This window comes from Symphalangus syndactylus, chromosome 5 (assembly GCF_028878055.3).
Source record: "Symphalangus syndactylus isolate Jambi chromosome 5, NHGRI_mSymSyn1-v2.1_pri, whole genome shotgun sequence".
Lineage (NCBI taxonomy): Eukaryota > Metazoa > Chordata > Mammalia > Primates > Hylobatidae > Symphalangus > Symphalangus syndactylus.
Window position 1 is genome coordinate 49,088,050 of NC_072427.2, and position 9,324 is coordinate 49,097,373.

Sequence of the window (9,324 nt, forward strand, 5' to 3'; positions counted from 1 at the left end):
AGAGCGAGTCTCCATCTCAAAAAAAAAAAAAAGTACATATCTTAAATTTTTTTATCTAATAGGGTAAGAGTAATAAGCGACTATTCTATTTATACACATACATTTATAGTCTTCTGAATATATATATATATTTAGGATCTTCTCTTTTTGTTAGGAAAAGAATCAAGCCTGAGCTTCTTTTAGATGGAATCTGCAAGTTCTGACTTTGACACCAGAAAAAAATAAAAATAAAAAAGTCGTTTCTGGGTTTTGAACAGGTGCTGCTGGCCTCTTACAGTAGAGCTAAGCTACTCAGCTCTAGTGTGGCACTCTTAATTGACCTCTTCAGAAACCGTAATGGATGTTGTGGAAGTTTACAGTGCATTTTTCCTCAGTCATCTGAGAAAGTAGGAACTTTTCCTGTGCAGAGAAAAATGTATATTACTTAAGATAGTGGTAAATTCAAAGCTAGCAGAATTCCAAGCCAGTGGTTTTATCCACCAAAATAAACAGAACATGCACATTCCCAGGTATGTCATGGCCCATCTTTCTTTTGCAGATAAGGACCACATGCTTCTCAGAGCTGTTTTTGATACCAACCACAGAACAGTTTCTTCCCCAATCTTCTACTGGCCTTCCTGTCTGTGTTTTGCCATTTAGCCCACTCTGATTGAACTATTCCTGCACTTCTCTCCCAAACACAATTTGGGACTTCCTTCCTCTAAGTGGACCAGCTATGTATAACATCCCATTGGCACCTTGGGCAAGGTCTGCACACGGATGGACCATGAGATGCAGTAGCTCCAGGCAATTTACCAAAGCCCATTTTACTGGAAGAATTTCCAATGACCAATATACAGTGAAATCAATGACCTGAAATTTTCAATGTTACTAAAACTTGTTTAACTATTTATAAAGTCTATAGCAACACATAGAGGATAAACAATGAGACATAAGGTAGCTCTAGGGAACTGGGGAAGGAGGTCCTCCTGGGTCTTCAGATTCTTCCTTGCACCACGGCCCCCCTAAATTTCCTCAGCCCCATCCAATACCATCCCAGACCTCCACATACCTCCTCTGCCTCCCCCTACTCTCAGTCCCTCCCCCAACTCTTCCCCTAACATCTTCTCTTTTTCTGTCCTTAGACTTCCCCTTTCAGGGTCTGCAGCTTAAGCTATGACATATTCAGTCTCTTCTACTATTTATTCTTTTGGCTTGACACAAATTAAATATTGTTTAAAATGCTGTTTTGGTTTTGTCTTTATAACCCATCAAGTAAGGTGAACCAGAGACCTTCAAAATGTATTTTTAAAAGTCCCCATCCAATATTTTTATGAATATCAATCGCTATAACTTTATAAATAGAAGAAGAAAAATGTTGCCAATATATTAACATAGTGAATTCAGTAATTTCAGTGAATTGGTCATTTGGTTGAACAGATGATTGAACTAATTGACTTTTGGCAAAGTGGTCATTAAAAACATATGCCTGATCATGCCTGTAAGCCCAGCACTTTGGGAGGCTGAGGCAGGTGGATTGCTTGAGCTCAGGAATTCAAGACCAGCCTGGGCAACATGGAAAAATTCCACCTCTACAAAAAATACAGAAATTAGCCAGGCATGGCAGTGTGCACCTTTTGTCCCAGCTACTTGGGAGGCTGAGGCAGGAGGATTGCTTGAGCCTGGGAGGCAGAGGTTGCAGTGAACCAAGATCACACCACTGCACTCCAGCCTGGGCAACAGAGTGAGACCCTGTCTCAAAACAAATACACACACACACACACACACACACACACACACACACTCCTATATGCCTGCATCACCCCAATAAGGGTGTGAACTTCCACTTAGAGACCTTGTACATGGTTGTCCCTATAACACTGAAAAAGGAGGGCCCCCATGTGAAGTTAGAAGAAGGCATGACAAAGGGAGATGAGAGACAGCAGCTAGCACACTGCAATAAAAAGAGGCTAGAAAGCTTTAGTGCCAAGACCAGCTCAGTTGGGGAGACCTTAACCTAGCAGCGCTAGAGGAATTAAAGACACACACACAGAAATATAGAGGTGTGAAGTGGGAAATCAGGGGTCTCACAGTCTTCGGAGCTGAGAGCCCCAAATAGAGATTTACCCACTTATTTATTAACAGCAAGCCTGTCATTAGCATTGTTTCTATAGATATTCAATTAAATAAAAGTATCCTTTACAGAAACGAAGGGATGGGCCGAATTAAAGGAATAGGTTGGGCTAGTTAACTGCAGCACGAGCATGTCCTTAAGGCACAGATCACTCATGCTATTGTTTGTGGTTTAAGAATGCCTTTTAGCAGGTTTCTGCCCTGGGCCAGCCAGGTGTTCCTTGCTCTCATTCCGGTAAACCCACAACCTTCCAGCGTGGGCGTTACAGCCATCATGAACATGTTACAGTGCTGCAGAGATTTTGTTTATGGCCAGTTTTGGGGCCAGTTTATGGCCAAATTTTGGGGGGCTTGTTCCCATGTCCCCCTTCTTTGATTTGCAAATTGATAAAAGCAAAGGCAGCTTTGTCACGGTGAGCTACTTCTCACAGGAGTCAGGATCCACATCTGCAAACTATACAAAGACAAACAACACAGATTAAAAGCACAATCATCATTGAAATCACAAAGCTTCCAAGTGTTTTTGTCCATTTTAATGGGTTACTAGCTACTAATCTATCTGCAGCTCCTTAAAACACTCCAGTTCCTGGCATTAAGGACAGGTGTGCCTGGGATGCTTTAAATATTTGTTCTTTTAATATTGCAATATCCAAAAACAAGTTTGTAGAGTGTCCTTCTAGATGCTTTTTTATTCTTTCCTAAATTTTGATTTTGTTAAGAGCTATTAATAGTTTCCACAAATCCTTAGGTTTAGCTCCTACAGCAGGCCATGTCATTTGAGGTTGAGGTGCCACTATACCTCCATGGTTCCAGATAATAGGAACACTTGCCATACTTCTTATTATATCTAACATCTGACCATTTTGTCCAGATCAGCTGAACATAGTGTGGTCATGGCAGGCAGACTGAGAGATGAAATTCAAGCTAAACATCCCCTTAGGGTACCAATTAATAATGATTCCATAGGAATCGTTGTGCAGTACCTCTGCCTGTTATGCAATGCAATCTTCCTAAACAAGTACATTCATTTTTTCTGGCCAGGTTCAATTTTGTTTACAAATAGGTTTTTGAGGGTGGTATGCCTCAATTATAGGAGCAGATTTATTATGGTAAATACTGAGATCAGAAAGCATGTGTAACTGTGTCATAGAGCGATTACATCTAGGCATTATTGCCAGCCAAGATTGATAAATGTGCCTAATAAGTATAATTGTTCTCTGTGTCAGCCCTTGTTGAAGGAATACTCATGGCAATGGTGATCACCGCTATCATAGCTACCATTAAAGTACTCATTGTGACTGGTTGTCCTGCTTTCCTTAGCTTTTCTCCTGCCATCTGTGGCAGCTTCTTGATCTGTCCCCTGGTGGGTGGCTGTGTTCAATGGGTGTTGCTTGTGACAGTTGGGATCCTCCTCAGCGTCAGTCTCAACATGGCTGCAACTGGGGTCCTCGGGATCCTCCCAGCATCTCTTCCTCAGCATCTGGCTCATGATAAGGTTTTAGGTGTCTTGATGGTATCCAAATTGGCTGTTGATTTTGGCCTGGAGAAATATAGGCATAACCTCTACCCCAAGTTATTATTTTACCTATTTCCCAACTTTTTGTTATTGGCTCTCTCCACCAAATCAGTTGTTCTGCTTCTGTCTTCGCAGCTGGTTTCTGCAGATGCTGTTCAGCTGCTGATAATATCTGGCCTTTGGGCAGGCTCGAAAAATTTAAAGTTAATAATGCTAGATTTAGTTGCATCTGTGGGGTTCCATATGCTCTATTTCCCCCTTTCTGCTTTTGCAACTGCTGTTTTAGGCAGAGATTCATTCTTTCCACTACGGCTTGTCCTTGAGAATTGTATGGGATACCAGTAATGTGTTTAATATTCCACATAGAGAAAAATGTAGCTAGAGCTTGGCCAGTATAGCCTGGGGCATTATCTGTTTTAATAGAAGCTAGAATACCCATCACCACAAGACACAGCAAAAGATATGTTTAACACGGGCAGAAGACTTCCCTGTTTGGCATGTAGCCTAGACAAAGTGAGAAAAGGTGTCCACACATGCATGTACATAAGCTAGTCTCCTAAACAAGGGAACATGTGTGACACCCATTTGCCAAAGAGAGTTAGGTTCCAATCCTCAAGGATTAACTCCACCTGTAAAAGATGAAGAATATACCATTTGGCAAGTTGGGCATCGCTGGAAAGAACCTTTAGCTTCTTATGACACTGTCTCAAAAAAAAAAAAGATTAGGGATACTAAAATGAAAACATCAGTGTTTGGAGAGAAAAACAAATGGATAAACTGAATTGATATTAGGAAAATAAGAGAATTCTGTAAGATAGCTGAAAAAGCTGGCATTTTATACACTGAAATCATAATTGTTGTCTTTTAGAAGTTAGAGATAATAAGAATCTGAGTTTAGAGTCAAAAGGGTCAGGCTCCATCAAATACTAATATCCTAATCAAAGAATTACTTAGCCAGACATAGTGGCTCACCCCTGTAATCCCAACACTTTGGGAGGCCGAGGCAGGTGGATCAGGAGGTCAGGAGATCAAGACCATCCTGGCTAACATGGTGAAACCCCATCTCTACTGAAAATACAAAAAATTAGCTGGGCGTGGTGGTGGGTGCCTGTAGTCCCAGCTACTTCAGAGGCTGAGGCAGGAGAATGGCGTGAACCCGGGAGGTGGAGCTTGCAGTGAGCTGAGATCATACCACTGCAATCCAGTCTGAGCAACAAAGCGAGCGACTCCATCTCAGAAAAAAAAAAAAGAAGAAGAATTACATAACTTTAGGATACTCTAATAATCAAAATTGATAGTGGCTTGTGAACAGATAGATCATTTGAATAGAATAGAACCCAGAAATAAGCCAAATGCTTCTGGGAGACTTTAGTATATTATAAACATAACATTTCAAATCAATGAGGAAAAGAAATCATTTGCAGCTCACCCCACCATAGGCAGCAGAAATAGGAAGTCATTGGCAGAATAAAAAGATGATAAGAACAGAAGAGAATTGTAGAATAGTACATTTCTTGCTTCCCCACTTTTCAAAGTATTTTTTGCTTTTACACAAGTATAAGTGTAATTTTATTTTCTAAATGCATACTAATTCTTTTGTCTCTTTCTTAAATGAATGAAAAAAATCACATCTTTAGAATAAGAGTTGTTAGAAAAAAGCCTTGGCTGTGTCTAGGGGAAGTGACGGCACAGAAGAGACCAGAGAATAGCCTCCTGGAGGAGACCCTGTGCTTTGACCATGCTGTCCGGATGGGTACAGTGCGCTCTTCTGCAAAGTGTTCACTTCTGTGCTTTTTCTATGGTTCCATTTCATAGAAAGATTTCGGGTGATGTTTCTTTTCCCTCAACTTTTTATTTTAAAAACTTGCAAACACAGAAAAGTTGATAAAATCATACAGTGAACATCAGTATGTTATTCAACTGGATTCACTAGTTAACGTTTTGTCATATTTGTTTTCTCTCCTCCGCGTATGGAAGATTGTATATGTGCCCTTTTTCCCCCGAATCATTTCAAAGTAAGTTGCCAGTATCAGAGCATTTCACTGTTAAGTACTTTTGCAGATATCTTGTAAGAACCAGGACATTCTCCTACATAATCACAATACCATTAATCCACCCAAAAAATTTAACATCCGTACACTAATGATACCTACTGTATAGATTATAATCAGCTTTCTTGTAGTAATCTGTTTAGAAGGCTTGCATCCTGTCACTGTCCACTGATTAAATTTTGAACTCTAACCTGAAACCCTGGTCATCTCATTGCCTTCTTTCTTATACCCATTAAGTCCAAATGAGCTCTCATTTTATTTCAATGGAAAAGAGAATGGAAAAGAGGGGAAGGTAACTTGGATAAACTATGAGCACTTACTACCATATGTATTCTAGTTCTGTAGTTTTCTTTTTTTTTTTTTTTTTTTTTTTTGAGACGGAGTCTCGCTCTGTCGCCCAGGCTGGAGTGCAGTGGCGCAATCTCGGCTCACTGCAAGCTCCGCCTCCCAGGTTTACGCCATTCTCCTGCCTCAGCCTCTCCAAGTAGCTGGGACTACAGGCGCCCGCCACCACGCCCGGCTAATTTTTTTTGTATTTTTAGTAGAGACGGGGTTTCACCGTGGTCTCGATCTCCTGACCTCGTGATCCACCCGCCTCGGCCTCCCAAAGTGCTGGGATTACAAGCGTGAGCCACCGCGCCTGGCCCTGTAGTTTTCAAACTTCAGGGAGCATCTCAAGGCTTATTAAAGCACAGATAGCTGTCCCTCTTCCCCACTTTCTGATTCAGGAGGTGTGGGGCTGGCCCAGGAATTTGCATGTCTAACAAGTTCCCATGTGTTGCTGATGCTGAGGGTCTAAGGACTACAATGCAAGAATCAGTGGTTTAGTGGATATCCACCTAATGAATACATGTTGTATTTCCTTTAGCACCTGTGATTACAGAGGAAACACCTTTCAACTGGAAGATGTCATTAAACAGAGGATAACAGATCAGGTCAGTAAGAATTAAATTTAACTTAATTGAAATGTCACTGAAATTTTTAGAAATAATATGACAGGCCAGGCACAGTGGCTCATGCCTGTAATCCCAGCACTTTGGGAGGCCAAGGCAGATGGATCATTTGAGGTGAGGAGTTCAAGACTACCTGTCCAAGATGGTAAAACTCCCTCTCTACTAAAAATTCTAAAATTAGCTGGGCATGGTGGTGCATGCCTGTAGTCCCAGCTACTCGGGAGGCTGAGGCAGGGGAATCGCTTGAACTCGGGAGATGGAGGTTGCAGTGAGCTGAGATGCACCACTGCATTCCAGCCTGGGCAACAGAGCGAGACTCCATCTCAACATAAATAAGTAAATCAATAAAATAAAAATAAAAAATAAAGGGAAGATGGGGCAGCTTTGTGTACTTCACATCCTGAAAATGGGCTGATTTCCCTCAAGAGGCAGCGATTTAAGCGCTCTAGCCTGCATGGGATACATACAGGAGAAAAAAGAAGAAAAAGAAAAGAAATATTAATATAAATAAATGAAAATAACTCTTCTCCCTTATTATAAAGGAAATCACATTTTTCTAATAATTTGGATGACAAGATATAAAGAAAAATCTTTAATTTTGCCACTCAAAACATTCTGCTTTGTTGCTTTTTACACTTTTTATGCATATAAACATTTTAAAAAGTAGAATCATAACATGTGGTATTTTGTCACTTACTATATTTTAAGCATGTTTCTATGGTAGAAATATATCCTGGCATCATCATTTTTAATAGTTGGATGTATTTTTTTTTTTGAGACGGAGTCTCTCGCTCTGTTACCCAGGCTGAAGTGCAGTGGTGCCATCTTGGCTCACTGGAAGCTCCCCCGCCCAGGTTCATGCCATTCTCCTGCCTCAGCCTCCCAAGTAGCTGGGACTACAGGTGCCCGCCACCACGCCCAGCTAATTTTTTGTATTTTTTTAGTAGAGACGGGGTTTCACCTGTTAGCCAGGATGGTCTTGATCTCCTGACCTCATGATCCGCCCACCTCGGCCTCCCAAAGTGCTTGGATTACAGGCATTCTACATACATTTTTATGGACTCGAGTAAGGATTTTTGCACTGAATTCATAGAAGTAGAATTCCTAGAGGAAAATAATATAAAACTGTTTTAGGATTTTTAAAAGAAATTTCAAATTATCCAGTAGGAAAATTGGTTCAGTTTATGCTCCCACCAACAGGGACGGAGCTCCAGGTTCCCCCTTCCATTGGTCATCTTTGCTGGTCTTTAAGCAGAAAATCTCATTGTTTTCATTACATTTCTTTGATTTCTAGTGCTTTTGAATCTTTTTCATATGCTCATAGGCCATTTTTATTCTTGTAGGAAGTGCCGGTTTCTCCATTGCCCATTTTCTGCTGGAAATCATTCATTATTTTTCTGAGTAATTTTAAAGATTTCTTTATAGGCTAAGGATACAAACCTTTTGTCTGTCAATGGGGTTACAAAGACTTTCTCTCAGTAAGTAATTTGTTATTCCATTTTATTTATTTATTTATTTTTTTGCTAGCAAAGCACCAAAATCAAATTTCACTTAAATTTTATCCTGCTGAATGAACACATTTTAACTTAGTGATTTTAGTGGAAACAGGAGCAAGACAGAATGTAATAACTAGATCTCACTCTGGCACCCCAACTGGAGTGCAGTGGCATGATCATAGCTACTGCAGCCTCAAATTCCTGGGCTCAAGTGATTTTCCCACCTCATCCTCCCAAGTAGCTCTAGGACTACAGGTGTGTGCCGCCAAGCCCAGCTAATTTTTGAATTCTCTTTGTAGAGATATGAATTAGCTATGTTGCCCAGGCTGGTCTTGAACTCCTGACTTACCCACCTTGGCTTGCCAATATGCTGGGAGTACAGGCGTGAACTACTGCTCCCGGCCAAGAGCTTACTTCTGTTTGCTAGCGAGGTTCTTGGTATCTTTTTATATTTGAGGCTTTCATGCTAGTGCTGAAGTATTACACTCACCATCTGAGGTTTACAGGACTTTTGTTTTAATATTGAACAGAGAGAACTGTTTAGTTTTGCATCTTTGCAGGTATACAAAATGTGCCTACCGGGACTCTGCTTTATATCTATTGAAAAGCAACAAGTAATACAGTAAAAGTTTGGCTGGCTAGAGGCTTTGGAAGAATGGAGTATTCTGGTTTAATTCTATTAACTTGGAAGGATGAAGGTGAAAAACATTCAAAATTTTAATTTCTTGTTGAATGCAATTTGAAAATATAGCTAATGAGTCCACTTTTCTTATCTACTAAGTTTGGACATTCTGATCTATTTGGTCTTTTATCATAGAGCTCCTAGTGTGCCTGAGTCTTACGTTGTGAAGATCCTTTTCTAAAACTTTAGATGTAAGAGGATATAAATGATATTTGATGAGATCAGGCTGGATAAGAACTGATATCTGTAAATATATTTTTTAGATGAAATCTCTGATTGCCACGCGTTTTCTTATTGAACTCATAAAAATAAAACACACTGGCTGGAGGGTGGAAGTAGGAAGGAGATTTATGTCTTTTAATTGCATGTCATTGTTTCATATCAAGACAGAACATATAGTATGCCTGGCTTTGGACCTACAGAAGGAAACACGTTTTTCTACCTGCTGTATGGCAGAGGTTCCTGAACACCTGGATGGCTTATTGCAGCACAGGTTGCTGGGCCCTACTCCAGA